Source organism: Pinus tabuliformis, chromosome 5_2, assembly GCF_031772625.1.
Source record: "Pinus tabuliformis cultivar Carrire ecotype Pingquan chromosome 5_2, CPIR1, whole genome shotgun sequence".
NCBI classification, from domain to species: Eukaryota; Viridiplantae; Streptophyta; class Pinopsida; order Pinales; family Pinaceae; genus Pinus; species Pinus tabuliformis.
In genome coordinates, this window is record NC_142306.1 from 530,246,811 (window position 1) to 530,270,491 (window position 23,681).

Here is a 23,681-nt window from a genome sequence, read left to right on the forward strand (position 1 = left end):
GCTGGCTAGCGTAGGGACTTAGTTTAGTTGCTGCTCCTCTATCAGTGGTGGGAAGACGGATGGATGCAAAGAAAGAAAGTTAGGTAGGCTAGCCACCGGGGAGTATTACACTGGGCCTCATGAAGGAAAAAGTGCAACAAATGGGTAAGGATTTGGATGACTTGGGGCTAAAATAATTATTCATGAAGGAGCAATTGCAGAGGCTTAGAGAGAAACTATAGGAAAAGGAGGCACAACTTTCCACCATGGAAAGTTTGTCCATGAAAGCCATCCAATGCAAGTAGCCATGCAAATCATATTACATTTAGATAAAAAAAGGTATATGAAAATAAATTTGAGGCATAAAAGAAGAACAACATGACAAGAAGTTGGATAGGTTTCTCAGAGGATGAGCAACAATTTCAATAGGGGGTATGACGGGCCTCCAAATTAGACATAAATTAAGGCCCATCTAACCTTTCCTAGGCACATAAAGTCTATATTAAATCTCTCCTTCTACACTTATAATGTTTTTTTGGCTTTAATATGTTCTTAGGAAGGTTTAGAGGTAATTACATATTATGTGCCTAATATTATTTATTTTTGCAAAATATCAAGAGAATATGGAGTAAATTATGAATGAGATAATATAGGGATTTTCTCCCTACTACATGATGGACCAATATTAGATAATAAATGATCTGAATATCAAGAAATTATTGATAAATTCTGGAGCTCCACTGGTTGAGAAAATCTAGGAACATGTTCCTTGTCATTTAATGCATATTCCTAGTGTTGGAAACCAAATCCACTATTTCATGGATTTTTGAGGGGAAAGATTCCTTTTTTCAAGAAGAATGATTTCCCATCAATTTTTATAAGTACCAGTTTGAATTTTCCTCTAGAGGCATGTATTTCTTAGTCTTCTTATGGAGAGAACTTGTTATTTAGCAGCTCCACTTTCATTTCTAGTAGGGATGTACTTGAATTGATTCAAATAATGAAGTTTGGTGCCATTTTTATCTTCTAAATCTCAGTTTACTTTATAGGAATCTGAGTTTCCTTGGGCTTGGCCATCCCAGGAGCCTCAAATCCCTCTTGTACAATTTCTGTATTTCCTTTGAATGTCTTTCTCTCTTACATCTCTTATTTCTGCATTTATTGTTCATGCTTGTTTTATTGAAGGTCATGTTGGTTAAATGAATGAAGTGATTTTTTTACAGGTTATTTACAAATTCACAAGCATGATGCATCCTTAGAAAATATTTGAAAAGTCACATTCATCATTGAGCTACTGGGATTGGTCTACTAGTTCACAAATCTAGAATTTTTGGAAATCCCTTGTAGCAAAATAATAGTAATTTTCTACTATTTTTTATAACACCTTAATGGGATTCATTTGAGTTTATTACACTTGTATTGGGTCAAAAAACATTCAATTTAATAAAACAATTTACTCCATAGCATTTTCACTTAATTAGATTAGGAATTTGGTAGGTTAACTTGCTCACTAGTTCTTGAATTTCAAGTTTTTAGAGTAGTAATTTTCTACTATTTTTTAGCACGTGTTAACATGGGTATTTTAGAGTGATTCCAGTTAAAATGGAGTCCTAATAAATTCTACTTAATAACACAATTTTTCACATCCCATTTTTATTTGATTTAATTGGGCATTCGACAAGTTATCTCGCTCCTGTAGAAAGACGAGGCCTTCTGTAGCACTCTTGTAGCACGTGTAAACTTGACCATATTTTCTCCAAAATATTCGTTTTGGTCTCTTAGGCTTGAATAATGACCCCTAGGATCTGAATATATGATTGAGTAAGACCAAAATACCTCTTAAGCATTTCCTCTTCTCCCTTGCAATTCACTTCTGCAGTTTGGATTAGTGGACATATTCATGACTTGAAGAGCATAATGATGATTTTCATGATTACTTTATGAAGAACCTTGTGAAATATATTGAAAAAATATATCTTGAATATATTTATTGAAGAATTATTTCATTTTATTTCATACATATTAAGCTATGGTTTCCATTTCCAACATTGCTATTTCTATTGCATAGACTAGGCTTCCATTTGATGTACCATTTACACTCTAAAAATAGGTTAATGTTTACATTTCTACAAATAGGATTAACATTTTATTCACGCAAAGTAGAATAACCTTTTATTTTTGCAAAATTAACTAGGATTTCCTCTCTGCAAAAGTAATCATGTTTCCTTTCCACAAATAGAGTAATATTTCTATTTCTACAATTAGTTTAGGCTTGGATTTCATGGCATTCACTTCATTGCATCATATCAATGAAAAAAGGACACATTTCATGTTGCACATATAGTGCCAACACCTCTTAAGTTTGTATGAACCCTGGGTTGGTAATTTAAGTTGGCAGCCTTAGGAGTTGCAACATTTTTGTTGCAATACTGAGGCTCATCAGTTATCTAATAGGTAGTTACCAGATCCTTATATGCATACACTTAGATTTAGATAATTGTGATTGAACTCAAGATATAAACATACCTATCATATTACAAAAACAATTCATATAATATAACAATAATTAGAATCAAGACAAGCATGTAATTAGACTGCTAAACAATTATCAACACATGCATGTCTTCTTGAATACAATATTTAATTCTGATTCAAAATATACCCAACTGTGTAAAGAAAACTTTACATCAGTTTTAAATAAGCATAAATTGATATAGAATTAATAAGAGTGCTAAACCAAACAATAAACACTTATCTAGAACGAAAGATAAACCAAAATTGAATGAAATCTTAATTTCATTGTTAAATCTGAATAGCAATGGTCTTATTGATTACAAAAGAAAGATTTATTTGGCCTAGCCTAGTCCTGCATGTTTCTAATTTCCTCTAAGAATTCCCTATGTAGTAGTGCCTAGTTTCCTCTATGTTCATAAATTGGATCCCCGATCTTCTACAAAACTCTTATTTATAATTATAAAATTCAATTTCAAAAATAGACATTTGTTTCATGACAGTTTCATGAAGATTTGTTTTCTCATTTTTTTGGAGCTGAAGAATCATGTTTTTCCACTAAAAATCCAATTCACAAGTCTTAAGACACCAATTGGTAACTTCCCTCCACAAACACTACAAAATATTTACAAAGTTCTCATTAAAAACATATTAAAATTGAAAATAGAACTTGGATCTAAAAACATTTGAAGAAAATCAAATTCTATTGAAAATAAATTCTTAAATATGTGCGTAAATCATTTTATGCTATTGCATTATTGACCAATAAACATCATTGTAATATGGTACAATCAACAAGACACTTTGGAAAGCAAACTTTTCCTAAAAAGTCACACAAGGATCTAAGTTTGTTACAATTTCTTAGCCCTTTTTTTATTGAATTTTTGGAGCATTTAGATTATGCATTTTTCAAAATAAACCATCCCAAATTGTTCTCCTCAATTTAATATTTCCAACAAGGCACCATGGGCCTGATTTTGTGCCCCATAGCTCGAGATATCACCTCCAAAAGATAAGGTCTTGTAATAACTCACATACATTTTGGTGAATGGTTGGTGTGCTTTGTCAAATGGTTAAAAAAAAAAAAATTTAGTCCCAAATGCATGAGGGAAATGAGATTAGAGTTATTTATGTTATTTTGTGTCTCTATCATGGTTTTTGTGAATAATGAGGGAACCATGGTGGAGGATGTGTGTGTTTATGTTTTGGCTGACATGGGGAGGTAAAATTGAGAAATAAAATATAATCACATCATACTGGCCCTCCCTACCATCCACGTTATCTGGGACAGATTTAGAAATGCACCATGGCAAATCCCCAATGACCCAGGATTCGATTGACTATGGTTAGTCCAAGCTACCTTGTGATGATCCATTTGACCAAGGTTAGTCTAGCTTAAAAAACAAATGGACCAAAACTAGTTTGGTGCGGTGAGATGGGAAAATTACCATCCAGAAATGGAAATAAAACCACATTAAATCCCATGTGAAATGAGTGGTGGGACCCACCTGATGATGTGGTGTCAGTGCTGACATGGAATTATCATATAGGTTCCATGTGGAAAGTCATGCTTGGATGTTGATTTGGCCAAGAGGTAGTGACACATGGAAATGATGTGGAAATGCCACGTTTAATATGTTTCCACATGGGCTATTCAAAGTCAGGTTTGCCACGTCAGCACACTATGTAGGCTGTCACGTTGTCATGTCACCTCATCAAACCAATGAAAATATGCAAAACTTCAAATGACCATAAATTTTGATTCAAGAGTTGAAATGAAGCAAGGTGCACTGGTGCTCTTTCCCTCATAGGGGAAGTAAATCAAGCCAATTCAATCAATTCTTTTTGAAATTCCGAGATTACTAATTGAGCACCATAACTCGATGATCTCCTTTCCATGCATGGTTCTACTACATCATATCCTGTCTTTGGGTTGGTTCAGCCTTTTGATGCATGTTTAGAATACAAGTGCTATATAAAATCACACGGTTTTGGTGAAATATTGGTTGGGGTCAACCTCAATGGGTTATGGCTCAATAAGACTAACTAGGTATGGATCCATAGTTCACTCCAGGTCTTTAACCAGGACTGAAACTAGATTACACGGAATGTGAAACACACACACACATATATTCTAGTAAATAATTTAAACAAGGCATCAAAATATGTGTCCCTAGGAAGGAATGGGTTGTTACTTAGAGGATTGAATTTCAAACTTTGCCAGGATTTAAACCCAATGGAAAGGATGATGTTTAATCCGTATGCTCCAGATGTTCCATATTGATATCCAAGCCTTCGTACATGAGCCAGAGGACCGTATATTTTATAATATAATACACCAATTTGTTCAAATTATTTTCAACCTTCATTGAATCATGTTTTTGAAGAGAGACCTAAGAGCTCTAAATTGACATCTAATAGATGTCATATGTAACTACCTAGTTGATCTGTCCTTTTGTGGAGAGTAGAAGAGAGAGGAGACCAAAGAATATATGAAAGGAGGGATATACTCCAACTATTAAGGTGTTAAATATTCTAGTGGAGATCTAATCATTTGAGGTCGAGTCATTCAATAAGTGGTTTAAGATCCTACTCAGATTTCCATTATTGCTGCTCTGAAGAAAGAGTAGCAGCAACCTTGTTAGGTGTTGTGACTAATCAATTATAGTGTTAACAAGAGGGTGAAAGATATTGATTTGAGTTGAAACCTTCACTATATGATACATTTGTTTGTCTCTCCAATATTTTGAAACCAACAGACAAAATTAATATAGATTATGACAATATTTCCAAAAAATATGATAAATCCAAGTAATAATCCCTTTAGGTTGGTCATGTACGGTTCTGGAGAAGTGACCATTTCGACCCATTCTCAAATTCATCAATTTCATCAGAAGTTACCTTTGCCGCATTCAGGAAAAAGGTGGTATATAACGCTACCGCATGATTAGGTAATACACCAATTTGACCACTATTGGGTGACTATTGGTAGGTAGATAGGATAATTTGTTTCACTTATGAATCACTAATTTTGGGGTAGCTTTGTGATAGTGGAACCTGTTAGCCTCCTGCTGCAGCAGGTTAATCATCTTTCATGATCAACATTTTTTCATGCCAAATATGTCGTGCTATGCATGCTGCAATGCTCCATATTTGCTACAGATGGCCAAAAAAGTATCCATAAGAGTATGCTGGTCTAAGGGCCACTGCTGTGTTCCAATTTTGATAAGCAATTCATTTTTCGGTCCGAGGCAGTTTTTTTCAATAGAGGTACTCAGGCTGGAGTTCACTAACATCTCTCTTTTTCTCATCACCCTTATTATATAACTCCCTATTAGTTTTCCCTTCCCCTATTAAAATCATGTATATAAATCCCCCTATGTAAATACCCCTCCCTGGCATTATAGCCATAATTCTACCAAGTCCGGGAAATCTCAGTCCATCTGGGACTGTTTTTAGCCCATCCGCGTTGTTGAGAAACTGGTTTGACATCTGGTCAGCTAGTAATCTCTCCCTTAACCCCAAAGACCCCCAAAAAACCCATGATTTCACCTTTCCTCGTGAAAAATTTCACCCCACCGCTGTAAAAACCCACATTTTGCCCCTAACCCAAAGTTCCTGTGCATAAATATTAACCCGCGCCTTTATTTAACCCCGTAAACCCATTTTCCTAAGTTTATAACCCATCCGCCACGCATATTAAATTCGAAATATTCCTGCAAATATTCCCGCCCGTTAACCCCCTATCCCGTCGCGTCCGCCGCCAGCCGTACGATCCACAGCCCCGCAGATCCACGGCTGGCGGGCATCCTCATCCCCGATGCGCCCGGCCTTTAACGCCCGGGAGTTCGACGGTTTTGCCGCCGTACTCCCGCCACGCGTCAGGCGCCGGGCTGTGGCGGAGCCCCCCCTCTGAAACCACCATCCCTTAAAAGCGGTGCGCCACATACCACTTACCGCCCCGCCTGGTGACGTCACCAGCCCACGTCACCCCCTGCATAGTCATGCCCACGTCACCCCCTGCCCAGTCACCCGATGAGTCACCTACCTGCGTGGCCTCCCGCCACATCACTGCCACGTGTCCCCGCCACCGTACCTGCCACTTCATCGACCGTACGTGATGACGTCATCCCGCCACGTCGCCATGCTGACGTCACCCGCCGTACAATGCTGACGTCATTAGCACTTTTTTGGGCGCAGAGGCGCAAAAATCGCACTTCGAAGCCCTGGAATCGAATTCTGAGGCAGTTTTTGATGAGCGATTTGCGCCTCATCGTAGGATTTTTTAGGCCGAAATGGAGAATCTTCAGGGAATCTTTAAGGAATCTTCGCTCCATGCAGCCCCAGGAAGCCCGAAAAGGCGCAGAAATGATCTGTTTTCTTCACAGAGCATATCAAAAGGATCAGAAGACAATTCCAGATGATACAGAGGCCGAACAACGGCCATTTACTGGTGATTAGACCCGCAGCACATCAGATCCGCAGTCCAGATTTTGTCAGAGAGTATCAGTGGAAGAAAAGACGCCAAAGAGAATCAATCATGATTTTTTTAGGGGCTCGAGGCACCTGAACATTGATGAAGCCCCCAGAAAGTCAAATCGATAAGCATCAGCCCATCCTTGCCTTCAAATCACCGTCAAGGCATTCAAAGCACCAGGACAGCAAGGAAGCAGAGACCCATGCTCATTTATTGCAGAAATCACTGCAGCAAGCCACCAAGGACAGCATCATTTATTCAATTTTGATACATTGGCCCTGAGCACGGCCCGAGATATTATTTGTATTTATTTTAGGATAGGATTAGGTCAAGTAGTCATTTTTTATGACCTAATTAGGTCAAGATGTAATAATGGAACTCTGCAGAGAGTTTTGCCCTATATATACCACCCTTTGTATAGTTTTAAGGGTTGGTCAATTGATAATTTTCACTAGAGACTCGCTGTGTATACCTGAACTTTTCTGTAATCAAAGATTGCTTAAAGCTTGGAGAGCGAACTGTCTGTTATTGATGAATGTGTTGAAGAGTTGAAGATGGAATTCCTGCGCTGCGGCTTGAAGCAATAAGTGCCTCTTATCTCTGTTTATGTGTTTGCCATTATCTAAATAGCAGGAAGAAAGAATAGCCTAGAATTAGTTTAAATACTCTCTATGCTCAATTCCTGTTGTTTCTTGATGTTTTCTTTTGAATGAATTGGTTATGAACATTGAATTCCTTCTGGCTCATGTTTTCCCCAGTTCACCTGTGCTGGCCAATTACCTAGGGATTCTTAACTGCCCCTAGGTAGCGCCCTGTTACTTTCTCTACTAATCTGTTGGAGAGATTCTTAACTGCCTCTCTTTCTTTAGCGTTCAGTTCATCCATTAAACCTGAAAATTGCTTCAACCTCAGTTATCTTGCTCCATGTTCCCTCACTGTTATTAAGGAAACACACCAACAGTTCCCCTCCTCGACTCCACGCCTAATGGTTTGAAACATTTAGACTATGCTCAGCCTCTCTACCTGAAAGTGTCAGTTTTCCCACCAAAACTCAATCAAAACCCCTGTGCATCATATCTAGCCTAAAATCACCCCCTTCAACAAAGCTAAATCATAAAGAGAGAGCCCTCTCTGACTGCAGGCAGGCTAGGGCCTGCAGTCCAAAGTTGGTTTGTGGTTACCTCAGCCGTATCCCTTTAGGAGTCAAAAGGGACAACCTGAGTGTTAACATAATGGTGACTCCACTGGGGACATGAATCATGCGTTTATTAGTGTAAATCCTCAATTTTGACCAGTTCGCCTCGTTTTCTGGAGAAAGTGTTCCTTTTCTTCAGGGTTTTTCACGTTCAGCTCTGATCTGTGACGGTGGACAGAGATCAGGCACTTCAAGGTTACATCATCCACCTGGCGACTCCACATCATCCTCATAATAAAGACTCCGCTGGAGAAATGAACCCGAAGGAATTATATAAGCAGATCAGGCTCTTGATTTGGATGATTATCCAAGAAACCATGTTCTTTCTCTTGCACCAAATTTTGCTGTGCATATTGTACTTTAAAAATGATTTTATGTCAGATTTTTGTGTTTTTCCTTTGGAAAAGATTGTTGAAAAGCCTCCTTGCACATCAGAGCAGTAGCTTTCAAATGCTGTTGAAGATCATCATACAGCCAAGGAGGAACCAAAAATAGAGCCCAGTCTTCTAGTTCTTGTACATACTCCCGTGCCTTGTAAAGTTCCTGAAAGATATAAGCCACTCATTTTGCCTCCTGTGCTTGGTCCCCTATCGGAAAATCATCCTGAATATCTCCCTAGATTTGATGGAGAGAATGGCACTACTGCCCAGAAACATATCCAGGCTTTTGAAGATTATCTTAATACATTTGAAGTGGAAGATGAAGATGTCAGTCTTAGACTATTTGCCCTTTCTTTGCAAAGCGAAGCTAGGACTTGGTTTAAAGCGTTGCCTGAGGCAAGCATCTCTAAGTTTCAGCAGTGTGCCAAGCTTTTCCTTGATAGATGGATGATCAGAGGTAATCTCTTCTTGCTCATCGAAGAATACAATCATTTAGAAAGGCACCCAAATGAATCTGTTCAGCAGTTTTTAGACAGATTCAATCAAGTTTATCAAGCCATGCCTCTAAATATAAGACCTCCCCTTGATTTAGCTCTATTGCAATATCCTAGAGCATTTGACACAGAAATGGAATTCTGTCTGAGAGAAAGATGCCCGTCCACTTTGAAACAGATGCAGGACATAGCTGTGGACGTAGAGGCAAATCTAAAAAGGAGGGAAGAACAGCGCAAAGCAGAGCAAGAAGAAAGATTTCATAGCGTGTTACAAAAGACAGAGGAAATGATGCAGCTGATCACAATGAAAGTGGAAAGTTCAGAGCACCAGAACAGATCTGTTTCACAACAGGAAAGTAGTGACATTCACGAACAAACCTGCCACAAAACAGATGACATATTCATCCAGCCATACATGATGGAGCAGTCTCCTGATATACTGTGTGAATATAATAGCTTCTCTTCTTTCAACTGTCTGCCCAAGTACGATCTGTATGATGATGATTATGAGCCTAACAACCAAATCAGCCTTGCAGAGGAATCAGATCCTATTTTGGCAGGAAGCAGTGTTCAGGTTCAGCTACCTGAACCCAATGATCAGCGTGCCCGCCTCAGCTATGAAGAAAAGGAGGAAAACGCAGAGTGTGTTCATTTCAGTGAAGGAACTTTACCCTTTTGTTTTGAATCTTTTCAATTTATCAAGGATAACTATCATGCTATATATGATCAAGTGTCACCACGCGCTGCTATTGACCGTCTGGAGGTTAATCAAGATATTGTTCCAAAGGTATCGCCTCTAGTTTTGCAGCCCCAAAGAGCCATTGAATATCAGATTGAGGAGGACCCAGAAGCAGAAGCATATGACCAAATGATCCAAGTGGATCCCCTGCCTCTTTGTTTTTAGCCATCTGAGTTATTCAAAGAAGAAGAAGACCAGCAGCCTGCTCAGATCAGTCAAGTCATATTCAAGCCAGATTGTAATAAATTGCAGACACCTCTGCAAGTTCTGAATGACCTATCCGCTGGCAGGTAGAATGATGAAAGAGATCAATGCACATCGCCATCAACAGGCTGCAAGGCTCAGTATCGAGTTGTCAATGATCTCCCGACTCCAAGGCATGGTAGTGATCCTGAACCTTTGTACAGTCCTTTAATTCAGCCAAAAAATTGTATATATATGTTGCAGGACAGTTTTGTACAGTATTTAAACACTGCAAAGGAGGTCAGTAGTTTCCTGATCTTCTCAAAGATTGACAAAGCCATAACAAATTGCAAAATCTTAGTTGGTGTCACTAGCAAGCACAAGCAGCAAAGCCCACTCTTGTTATTATTACTTAAGTGGCTGCATTGGCTATTTCACTTCACCTAACAACAAAGTAAGTGCTGGTTAGGGTAGGTAGGTAGGTAGGATCAATAAGGAAGCCAGCCAAGAGAAATTTGCAGAACACAGCAACAACTGAATAAAAGGCAATCTGACCTGCTGTTCTTGGCTTTTCACAAGGAAAAGCCATTCCCAAGTGGAGCCACTGTTAGCCTCCTGCTGCAGCAGGTTAATCATGTTTCATGATCAACATTTTTTCATGCCAAATATGTCGTGCTATGCATGTTGCAATGCTCCATATTTGCTACAGATGGCCAAAAAGTATCCATAAGAGTATGCTGGTCTAAGGGCCACTGCTGTGTTCCAATTTTGATAAGCAATTCATTTTTCGGTCCGAGGCAGTTTTTTTCAGTTGGAGGTACTCAGGCTGGAGTTCACTAACATCTCTCTTTTTCTCATCACCCTTATTATATAACTCCCTATTAGTTTTTCCCTTCCCCTATTAAAATCATGTATATAAATCCCCCTATGTAAATACCCCTTCCTGGCATTATAGCCATAATTCTACCAAGTCCGGGAAATCTCAGTCCATCTGGGACTGTTTTTAGCCCATCCACGTCGTTGTGGAACTGGTTTGACATCTGGTCAGCTAGTAACCTCTCCCTTAACCCCAAAGACCCCCAAAAAACCCATGATTTCACCTTTCCCCGTGAAAAATTTCACCCCACCGCTGTAAAAACCCACATTCCACCCCTAACCCAAAGTTCCTGTGCATAAATATTAACCCGCGCCTTTATTTAACCCCGTAAACCCATTTTCCTAAGTTTATAACCCATCCGCCGCGCATATTAAATTTAGAATATTCCTGCGAATATTCCCGCCCGTTAACCCCCTATCCCGTCGCGTCCGCCGCCAGCCGTCCGATCCACAGCCCCGCAGATCTACGGCTGGCGGGCATCCTCATCCCCGACGCGCCCGGCCTTTAACGTCCGGGAGTTCGGCGGTTTTGCCGCCGTACTCCCGCCACGCGTCAGGCGCCGGGCTGTGGCAGAGCCCCCCCTCGAAAACCACCATCCCTTAAAAGCGGTGCGCCACATACCGCTTACCGCCCCGCCTGGTGACGTCACCAGCCCACGTCACCCCCTGCACAGTCATGCCCACGTCACCCCCTGCCCAGTCACCCGATGAGTCACCTGCCTGCGTGGCCTCCTGCCACGTCACTGCCACGTGTCCCCTCCACCGTACCTGCCACGTCATCGACCGTACATGATGACGTCATGCTGACGTCATCCCGCCACGTCGCCATGCTGACATCATGCTGACGTCACCCGCCGTACAATGCTGACGTCATGCTGATGTCATCAGCACTTTTTTGGGCGCAGAGGCGCAAAAATCGCACTTCGGAGCCCCGGAATCGAATTCTGAGGCAGTTTTTGATCGCAGGATTTTTTAGGCCGAAATGGAGAATCTTCAGGGAATCTTTAAGGAATCTTCGCTCCATGCAGCCCCAGGAAGCCCGAAAAGGCGCAGAAATGATCTGTTTTCTTCACAGAGCATATCAAAATGATCAGAAGACAATTCCAGATGATACAGAGGCCGAACAACGGCCATTTACTGGTGATTAGACCCGCAGCACATCAGATCCGCAGTCCAGATTTTGTCAGAGAGTATCAGTGGAAGAAAAGACACCAGAGAGAATCAGTCATGATTTTTTTAGGGGATCGAGGCACCTGAACATTGATGAAGCCCCCAGAAAGTCAAATCGATAAGCATCAGCCCATCCTTGCCTTGAAATCACTGTCAAGGCATTCAAAGCACCAGGACAGCAAGGAAGTAGAGACCCATGCTCATTTATTGTAGAAATCACTGTAGCAAGCCACCAAGGACAGCATCATTTATTCAATTTTGATACATCGGCCCTGAGCACGGCCCGAGATATTTTTTGTATTTATTTTAGGATAGGATTAGGTCAAGTAGTCATTTTTTATGACCTAATTAGGTCAAGATGTAATAAAGGAACTCTGCAGAGAGTTTTTCCCTATATATACCACCCTCTGTATAGTTTTAAGGGTTGGTCAATTGATAATTTTCACTAGAGACTCGCTGTGTATACCTGAACTTTTCTGTAATCAAAGATTGCTTAAAGCTTGGAGAGCGAACTGTTTGTTGTTGATGAATGTGTTGAAGAGTTGAAGATGGAATTCCTGCGCTGCGGCCTGAAGCAATAAGTGCCTCTTATCTCTGTTTATGTGTTTGCCATTATCTAAATAGCAGGAAGAAAGAATAGCCTAGAATTAGTTTAAATACTCTCTATGCTCAATTCCTGCTGTTTCTTGATGTTTTCTTCTGAATGAATTGGTTATGAACATTGAATTCCTTCTGGCTCATGTTTGCCCCAGTTCACCTGTGCTGGCCAATTACCTAGGGATTCTTAACTGCCCCTAGGTAGCGCCCTGTTACTTTCTCTGCTAATCTGTTGGAGAGATTCTTAACTGCCTCTCTTTCTTTAGCGTTCAGTTCATCCATTAAACCTGAAAATTGCTTCAACCTCAGTTATCTTGCTCCATGTTCCCTCACTGTTATTAAGGAAACACACCAGCAGTTCCCCTCCTCGACTCCACGCCCAATGGTTTGAAACATTCAGACTATGCTCAGCCTCTCTACCTGAAAGTGTCAGTTTTCCCATCAAAACTCAATCAAAACCCCTGTGCATCATATCTAGCCTAAAATCACCCCCTTCAACAAAGCTAAATCATAAAGAGAGAGCCCTCTCTGACTGCAGGCAGGCTAGGGCCTGCAGTCCAAAGTTGGTTTGTGGTTACCTCGGCCGTATCCCTTTAGGAGTCAAAAGGGACAACCTGAGTGTTAACATAATGGCGACTCCACTGGGGACATGAATCATGCGTTTATTAGTGTAAATCCTCAATTTTGACCAGTTCGCCTCGTTTTCTGGAGAAAGTGTTCCGTTTCTTCAGGGTTTTTCACGTTCAGCTCTGATCTGTGACGGTGGACAGAGATTAGGCACTTCAAAGTTACATCATCCACCTGCCAACTCCACATCATCCTCATAATAAAGACTTCACTGGAGAAATGAACCCAAAGGAATTATATAAGTAGATCAGGCTCTTGATTTGGATGATTATCCAAGAAACCATGTTCTTTCTCTTGCACCAAATTTTGCTGTGCATATTGTACTTTAAAAGCGATTTTATGTCAGATTTTTGTGTTTTTCCTTTGGAAAAGATTGTTGAAAAGCCTCCTTGCACATCAGAGCAGCAGCTTTCAAATGCTGTTGAAGATCATCATACAGCCAAGGAGGAACCAAAAATAGAGCCCAGTCTTCTAGTTCTTGTACATACTCCCGTGCCTCGTAAAGTTCCTGAAAGATATAAGCCGCTCATTTTGCCTCCTGTGCTTGGTCCCCTGCCGGCAAATCATCCTGAATATCTCCCTAGATTTGATGGAGAGAATGGCACTACTGCCCAGAAACATATCCAGGCTTTTGAAGATTATCTTAATACATTTGAAGTGGAAGATGAAGATGTCAGTCTTAGACTATTTGCCCTTTCTTTGCAAAGCGAAGCTAGGACTTGGTTTAAAGTGTTGCCTGAGGCGAGCATCTCTAAGTTTCAGCAGTGTGCCAAGCTTTTCCTTGATAGATGGATGATCAGAGGTAATTTCTTCTTGCTCATCGAAGAATACAATCATTTAGAAAGGCACCCAAATGAATCTGTTCAGCAGTTTTCAGACAGATTCAATCAAGTTTATCAAGCCATGCCTCTAAATATAAGACCTCCCCTTGATTTAGCTCTATTGCAATATCCTAGAGCATTTGACACAGAAATGGAATTCTGTCTGAGAGAAAGATGCCTGTCCACTTTGAAACAGATGCAGGACATAGCTGTGGACGTAGAGGCAAATCTAAAAAGGAGGGAAGAACAGCGCAAAGAAGAGCAAGAAGAATGATTTAATAGCGTGTTACAAAAGACAGAGGAAATGATGCAGCTGATCACAATGAAAGTGGAAAGTTCAGAGCACCAGAACAGATCTGTTTCACAACAGGAAAGTAGTGACATTCACGAACAAACCTGCCACAAAACAGATGACATATTCATCCAGCCATACATGATGGAGCAGTCTCCTGATATACTGTGTGAATATAATAGCTTCTCTTCTTTCAACTGTCTGCCCAAGTACGATCTGTATGATGATGATTATGAGCCTAACAACCAAATCAGCTTTGCAGAGGAATGAGATCCTATTTTGGCAGGAAGCAATGTTCAGGTTCAGCTACCTGAACCCAATGATCAGTGTGCCCGCCTCAGCTATGAAGAAAAGGAGGAAAACGCAGTGTGTTCATTTCAGTGAAGGAAATTTACCCTTTTGTTTTGAATCTTTTCAATTTATCAAGGATAACTATCATGCTATATATGATCAAGTGTCACCACGCGCTGCTATTGACCGTCTGGAGGTTAATCAAGATATTGTTCCAAAGGTATCGCCTCTAGTTTTGCAGCCCCAAAGAGCCATTGAATATCAGATTGAGGAGGACCCAGAAGCAGAAGCATATGACCAAATGATCCAAGTGGATCCCCTGCCTCTTTGTTTTCAGCCATCTGAGTTATTCAAAGAAGAAGAAGACCAACAACCTGCTTAGATCAGTCAAGTCCTATTCAAGCCAGATTGTAATAAATTGCAGACACCTCTGCAAGTTCTGAATGACCTATCCGCTGGCAGGCAGAATGATGAAAGAGATCAATGCACGTCACCATCAACAGGCTGCAAGGCTCAGTATCGAGTTGTCAATGATCTCCTGACTCCAAGGCATGGTAGTGATCCTGAACCTTTGTACAGTCCTTTAATTCAGCCAAAAAATTGTATATATATGTTGCCGGACAGTTTTGTACAGTATTTAAACACTGCAAAGGAGGTCAGTAGCTTCCTGATCTTCTCAAAGATTGACAAAGCCATAACAAATTGCAAAATCTCAGTTGGTGTCACTAGCAAGCACAAGCAGCAAAGCCCACTCATGTTATTATTACTTAAGTGGCTGCATTGGCTATTTCACTTCACCTAACAGCAAAGTAAGTGCTGGTTAGGGTAGGTAGGTAGGTAGGATCAATAAGGCAACCAACCAAGAGAAATTTGCAGAACACAACAACAATTGAATACAAGGTAATCTGACCTGCTGTTCTTGGCTTTTCACAAGGAAAAGCCATCCCCAAGTGGAGCCACTGTTAGCCTCCTGCTGCAGCAGGTTAATCATCTTTCATGATCGACATTTTTTCATGCCAAATATGTCGTGCTATGCATGCTGCAATGCTCCATATTTGCTACAGATGGCCAAAAAAGTATCCATAAGAGTATGCTGGTCTAAGGGCCACTGCTGTGTTCCAATTTTGATAAGCAATTCATTTTTCGGTCCGAGGCAGTTTTTTTCAGTTGGAGGTACTCAGGCTGGAGTTCACTAACATCTCTCTTTTTCTCATCACCCTTATTATATAACTCCCTATTAGTTTTCCCTTCCCTTATTAAAATCATGTATATAAATCCCCCTATGTAAATACCCCTCCCTGGCATTATAGCCATATTCTACCAAGTCTGGGAAATCTAAGTCCATCTGGGACTGTTTTTAGCCCATCCGCGTCGTTGAGGAACTGGTTTGACATCTGGTCAGCTAGTAACCTCTCCCTTAACCCCAAAGACCCCCAAAAAACCCATGATTTCACCTTTCCCCGTGAAAAATTTCACCCCACCGCTGTAAAAACCCACATTCCGCCCCTAACGCAAAGTTCCTGTGCATAAATATTAACCTGCGCCTTTATTTAACCCCGTAAACCCATTTTCCTAAGTTTATAACCCATCCGCCGCGCATATTAAATTCGGAATATTCCTGCGAATATTCCTGCCCGTTAACCCCCTATCCCGTCGCGTCCGCCGCCAACCGTCCGATCCACAGCCCCGCAGATCTACGGCTGGCGGGCATCCTCATTCCCGACGCGCCCGGCCTTTAACGTCCTGGAGTTCGACGGTTTTGCCACCGTACTCCCGCCACGCGTCAGGCGCCGGGCTGTGGCGGAGCCCCCCCCTCCGAAACCTCCATCCCTTAAAAGCGGTGTGCCACATACCGCTTACCACCCCGCTTGGTGACGTCACCAGCCCACGTCACCCCCTACACAGTCATGCCCACGTCACCCCCTGCCCAGTCACCCGATGAGTCACCTGCCTGCGTGGCCTCCTGCCACATCACTGCCACGTGTCCCCGCCACCGTACCTGCCACATCATCGACCGTACGTGATGACGTCATGCTGACGTCATCCCGCCACGTTGCCATGCTGACGTCACCCGTCGTACAATGCTGACGTCATCAGCACTTTTTTGGGCGCAGAGGCACAAAAATTGCACTTCGGAGCCCCGGAATCGAATTCTGAGGCAGTTTTTGATGAGCGATTTGCGCTCATTGCATTATTTTTTAGGTCGAAATGGAGAATCTTCAGGGAATCTTTAAGGAATCTTCATTCAATGCAGCCCCAGGAAGCCCGAAAAGGCGCAGAAATGATCCGTTTTCTTCACAGAGCATATCAAAAGGATCAGAAGACAATTCTAGATGATACAGAGGCCAAACAGCGGCCATTTCCTGGTGATTAGACCCGCAGCACATCAGATCTGCAGTCCAGATTTTGTCAGAGAGTATCAGTGGAAGAAAAGACGCCAGAGAGAATCAGTCATGATTTTTTTAGGGGCTCGAGGCACCTGAACATTGATGAAGCCCCCAGAAAGTCAAATCAATAAGCATCAGCCCATCCTTGCCTTCAAATCACCGTCAAGGCATTCAAAGCACCAGGACAGCAAGGAAGCAGAGACCCATGCTCATTTATTGTAGAAATCACTGCAGCAAGCCACCAAGGACAGCATCATTTATTCAATTTTGATACATCGGCCCTGAGCACGGCCCGAGATATTTTTTGTACTTATTTTAGGATAGGATTAGGTCAAGTAGTCATTTTTTATGACCTAATTAGGTCAAGATGTAATAAAGGAACTCTGTAGAGAGTTTTGCCCTATATATACAACCCTCTGTATAGTTTTAAGGGTTGGTCAATTGATAATTTTCACTAGAGACTCGCTGTGTATACCTGAACTTTTCTGTAATCAAAGATTGCTTAAAGCTTGGAGAGCGAACTGTCTGTTGTTGATGAATGTGTTGAAGAGTTGAAGATGGAATTCCTGCACTGTGGCCTGAAGCAATAAGTGCCTCTTATCTCTGTTTATGTGTTTGCCATTATATAAATAGCAGGAAGAAAGAATAGCCTAGAATTAGTTTAAATACTCTCTATGCTCAATTCCTGCTGTTTCTTGATGTTTTCTTCTGAATGAATTGGTTATGAACATTGAATTCCTTCTGGCTCATGTTTGCCCCAGTTCATCTGTGCTGGCCAATTACCTAGGGATTCTTAACTGCCCCTAGGTAGCGCCCCGTTACTTTCTCTGCTAATCTGTTGGAGAGATTCTTAACTGCCTCTCTTTCTTTAGCATTCAGTTCATCCATTAAACCTGAAAATTGCTTCAACCTCAGTTATCTTGCTCCATGTTCCCTCACTGTTATTAAGGAAACACACTAGCAGTTCCCCTCCTCGACTCCACGCCCAATGGTTTGAAACATTCAGACTATGCTCAACCTCTCTACCTGAAAGTGTCCGTTTTCCCACCAAAACTCAATCAAAACCCCTGTGCATCATATCTAGCCTAAAATCACCCCCTTCAACAAAGCTAAATCATAAAGAGAGAGCCCTCTCTGACTGCAGGCAGGCTAGGGCCTGCAGTCCAAAGTTGGTTTGTGGTTACCTCGGCCGTATCCCTTTAGGAGTCAAAAGGGACAACCTGAGTGTTAATAAAACCAACCAGCAAAAATAATTTTCCTCACCTCGCCTTGTTAGCAAGGCCATGACACCCTTTTATCTCCCATATTAGTTTTAATAATATATTGATTTGTAAGGAATTAAACATTTGATCCAATCTTAGCTAGATTAGGGAGGGAGGATTACCTATATTACCGAGAAGGAAGGGAGCTAGAGTAGGATTACAACCCCATATTGGCACCGGGAGGAGTTAGGATAAGGGTATTGGATCCCTTTGTCATACCAGGAGGGATATATTGTGATGTTGGGTTAGGTTTTGGTGAACCAACTGGTTGCTTTTATGTTACCGAAAAGGTCTTGACGAGATAAAGATGACAGGAGTATCAAAAATAAAAAACTACGAAATCCAAAAATCACTCAAAATGGGAAACCAAAACCAATTCAAGGTGATATTTTCAAAATTTACATAGGATCCCCTATATTTTCGAGGAAAATTAAGGGGAGTTGTTGAGGCCTCAAATTGGAGACACAGTGGGACAAAGCAGTTATTTCCGGTGTTAATGTGATGGGCTTAAATTTATTAAAAATAAAATGATAAGTTTCCCAATATTCTCAAACATTGCATCAATTTCTACGGGTCCCACATAAGACAAGTCAAATAATATAAATTCATAAAGATTTCAATGCTTGATACCTACTTAGTATTAAAACAATACATCCAATTAAAAGGAAATGTATTTTATGGTTTTCTCATACTATTAGATAGAAGAGGTATAACTTTGAAGTTTTATGGTGAGTACACATCTATTGAATGTCTAATTTATCTCTCTTTCCTAATGTTGCTTTGTTGCCTGCTAGTGTCTGTTGCTTTGTTGCCTGCTAGTGTCCGTTGCTTTGTTGCCTACTAGTGTCCATAGACCTAATGAAGATGTCTCAATACAATACAAGCATTTCTCCATTGTCAGCGAACGTCTATAGCCCATATAGGTTTACTTGTACTTCCCACACTTTGTAGTGCTTTCAACTCTCTTGTATTTAAATTCTATCCTTTAGATCTGATTGGTTGAGAATTTGATTTTGGCAATTGAGTGAAGAAAGCGAGATGGTACAAGAGATATTTTTATTTAAAGAAAATATATGTAATATTTGATAGACTTTACTTCACAAGCTTTCCTCGAATTTACCAATGTAGAGGAATTATTAAAAAGTTGTGGGGTAAGTGTGGGATTCAAAGAAAAATACTAGAGCAGACACTTTCCTTTATAAAAGTGAACTATACTACTTGAAACATGTCTTAGTGTTCCTCCATAGTCATTGTGTAATGTAGGGGAAAGAAAATTCTTTTAGGTAAATAAAAATTCATTATAGTGATAGAGTATAAATTTCCCTAGGCCACCAATTATTGTTTCTTTTAATAGATTCCCCATATAAAATTTAGAAATATTGACAAATTGAAATCTAAATTAAAAGGAAAAGTGAGATGAAATATCTACACAAATTACAAACATAAGATTATGAAAATCAAAGCAAAGAAAACAACAAATTTGAAAGAAAATAAAATTATAGGTCACGAATAAAGGAAAACCCCAACAAGATAAGATACGAAAAAGATATGTTAAAATAAAGGAAAAGTGTGATATTAATATATGTTTTTCAAATAATGTTAAGTTTATGATTGGTTTGTCTTGTATGGTGGTTATTGATCACACTTTTGTTCAAAAGCAATACCCCAAACTAGAGCTACAGCCAGGCTTCTGCCTTCGGTGCTCTGATAGATCTGTGGCTTCTCATGTAGATCTGCGTTCTAATAGATCTATGTTCTGAAAGATCTGCAACTTCTGCGGCTTCTGATAGATCTCAGGCGTCTGCCTTCGGCTGCATTTGGCGGTTTATAGATTTGCGGCTTTTGCATTCAGCTGCCTTCAAGCTATGGCCAGGCTTCGATGGTTCGAGCTATGGCCAGGCTTCTACATTCGGTGGTTTGAGCTACGGCCAGGATTTTGCATTCGGCTGCCTTCGGTGGTTCGAGTTACAGCCAGGCTTCTGCCTTCGGTGGTTCTCACGCTTCCTATACCCACCCTTACTTTGGAGATTTGCTCCCTCACTACTATCTATCTTGTCTTAGTTGAATGAATGTGTTTTACCAAGCCTTCTGTGGTTAGATCTGTGGCTCTTCATCGATTGGGCCTTCTGCGGTTAGATCTGCAACTCTTCATGATCTTGTGGCTGCCGTAGATCTGCGGCTCTTCACTTCTCTCCTCATCGATTAGGCCTTCTGTGGTTTATAGATCTGCGACTCTCTTTACTGTGGTTTATAAACCTACGGCTCTTCACTTCACTTCTCTTCGGCAATCTGTGGCCTTCTCTACGACAATCTTTTATACTCAACAGGAAAGCATTCTCCAGATGGCTCCCAGCTTCGCGAAAATAGCTGCTGGCTCAGTTCCGTCCGCCTCTTGGGGGTAAGCTCTTGCCCATATCGTTAGTGAAGCCACAGCTCCCACTGTCCAAGTGGTCCAGGTTTCACTTGATGAGGCTTTGAAGTTCTTTGAAAGTGCCCTAATCTGTCGATTCAATGGTTTTTGGCCAAGGCTGAAAACTCTCCACAGTTGGATCTCGGAGGTATGGAAGCCTCTAATTCCTGATGCAATTAATATATACCCCTGTGCTAGGGGTTTCTTTATAGTAGATTTTGAAAACCTTGAAAGCAGACAATGTATTCTAGATTCCGACCCTTGGTTTTAGGAAAAATCATGCTATTCATGAGGCCATGGAACCCATCATTCGATCCCTCAACAACAGTCATAACCTCAGCACCAGTTTGGGTAAGATTGCCAAACCTACCCTTGTATCTCTGGAATTTCTGTTCGCTAAAAGCCATTGGAAATGCAATTGGGAAATTTTACTGCAGGTGCCCAGAAACAGAGGAATATGCCAGAACCACCTATGCACGCATCTGTGTGGAAATGGACTTCAACTCCGGATTCCCAGCTGAAATACACCTAACAAGTAAAGACTATGTGTGGAACTAGAAACTCGATTATGAAAGTGTCCTCTTCAGATGTCAATCCTGCTTTGAGATAGGCCACCTAGCTAAAAGTTGCCCAAAAGCCTCCCAGAAAAATTCTACTAGAAAAAATCACCATAGATCTACATGGTGGGAAGGAGCACAAAAATAACACTACACTGTCATCAAAGAAGAATACTCTCGAGAAAACTCTGAATCACAAGAAATCGGGCAAGAAAGAAACAACTCTCAAGACAAGCAGGGGGAAAGCCCCACCCAACAACAAAAGAGTGAACTCGACAACCCCTCAAGCATCAACAGTTATGAGGATTCGAATACCGCATAAAATAAATCTTCATTTAACAACAAAGTAGATCTCCTAGACCAAACTTCTTCTCCGACTATCTTCAAAGGGATGAACACAATAGATCGTGAAGCTAAGACACCAATGTCCCAAGAACCGGAAGAGATGAAGTAGATGCAAGATAAAGAAAGTTGGAAGATCGTAGAGAAAAAGAAGAAAGCTACAGCACCAATCTTGCCAAGAAAGACGAGGAGCCAGACAATTAGAAACTAAGAAAACTATAAGTCCGATAGACCAATTTGGTCTCAGTGGATGTTAACCATCATCATCATCATCATCAATTATGAGTATAATTTATATATGAGTGTCCCATTAGGTTATTTTTATTTTTAACATTTCTTATTCATAATCAAACCGATGAAATTGAAACATTTACTAAATAATTCTTAATTATTAATATTTAAGAATGAGACTTAAAATAAATATTTAGTGAAACTAAATATGAAAAAAGTGATAAATGAAGGTGAAAAGAAAATGTTAGAGTGTCCTTCCTGATGATGAATCATTTCCAACATAAGAGTCTTCATAACTACTTTATTCAAATAAAAAACATGCAAATAAACTAAGCTATACCTAAACCTAATCTAATCTAACTAGGCAGATTAGAACTAAGTAAATTCAAATTTCCAGTGGAGGCATGCATGTTGCTTAAGACCTGCAAGAATATGTACATCAAAGATTAGAAACATAAATGTAACTAATACTAAATAACATGAAAAACTTGAGCAATGCACATCTATATTAAGAATATACGAGTAGAAGACTCTATTTACAATAAGTTTCTACTAAATGGCTCTTCTAACCAAGACTCTCTCCTATCATGATATGTACAATGGAAGAAAGCAAAAGATGAGCATGGAAGAATGTAATTAGTTTCAGAGAAATTATAAAAAATAATGAGAAAGTTTAGATATAATATTAGATGAGACCGAAGTGTCTCATTCACTTGATAAATCTCATTCTTCTTAAAAATTTCAATGCATTCATGATCATCTTTCACTAATTTATTAAACTTCAAATTAGAACTAAGGCAACCATTGGGCCAGTGTTTATTTACAAAATTAAGATTACATCAAATAAAAGAAGGATATTGTTTCACAAATATTTGTTCATAAAGAGCATCCAATGGAATATTAATATGAACATGTTAGATACTTGAAATCAATTTTGAGGAATAAAGTTAACATGGTCAAAATGTAAAATTGAAATTTCACACTTGTGCTTAAATGAAAAAGGTTCTAATAAAATAAAACGGTGAAAATGAGATTCTATATATCTAAATCTAAATCAAGATATATCTCACTTTGAAAGGCATGAGATTCAACACTATCAATATCAAGATAATCATAAAAAATAATTTCCTTCTCTTGCAAATCATGAAAAATATGGGAATTATTAATACTATCAAATCGATATACAAGATATTCATAACTAATATATATAGACAATTTATCATTAACCTCATCATCCCAAGTAAAGTGGAAAGAAACCTTGTATGTTGTTAATTCTAAAAATTTCTTTTCAATTAGATTTTAACTAGTTAGAATAGGAGTTTTAACACCAATATTAATAAAATCATAATTGCATGAATTCAGATTAGAAAACAAATATGAATACATAAAATAATGAATTCTAGAGTATAAATGTTTTTCATTATCATGAAATATAACATCTTCCATGAGGTTATTTGATAAACTCTGATTAAAAGGTAAATCTTTTGTTAAAATAGAATAAACTAATTTTAGATCAACATTTAAAGAAGAGATATGCCCATTAGTTAAATCTCGTCTCTCTATGAAATTTATTTCTATTGAATTTTCTTCCTCGCAATTGACATGAGGAGGGTTTTCTGGAACATTTTTAGATGTAGGATTTGAGTGAACATAGTCTTCTTCTAAATTTTAAAAAAGTGTTAAAAAACACCTAGCATGTGTGGTTGTGAACCAATTTCAAATTCATTCATTGCCTGATAAAATTAGATGTAAAACCAAGATTAACTAATCATGCATATCCTGGGAAAGATCTATCCTATGTTAATTTGGAAACTTAGTTACAAATTCCAACCATGGGACTAGATTCCTCTTTTCGAGAGG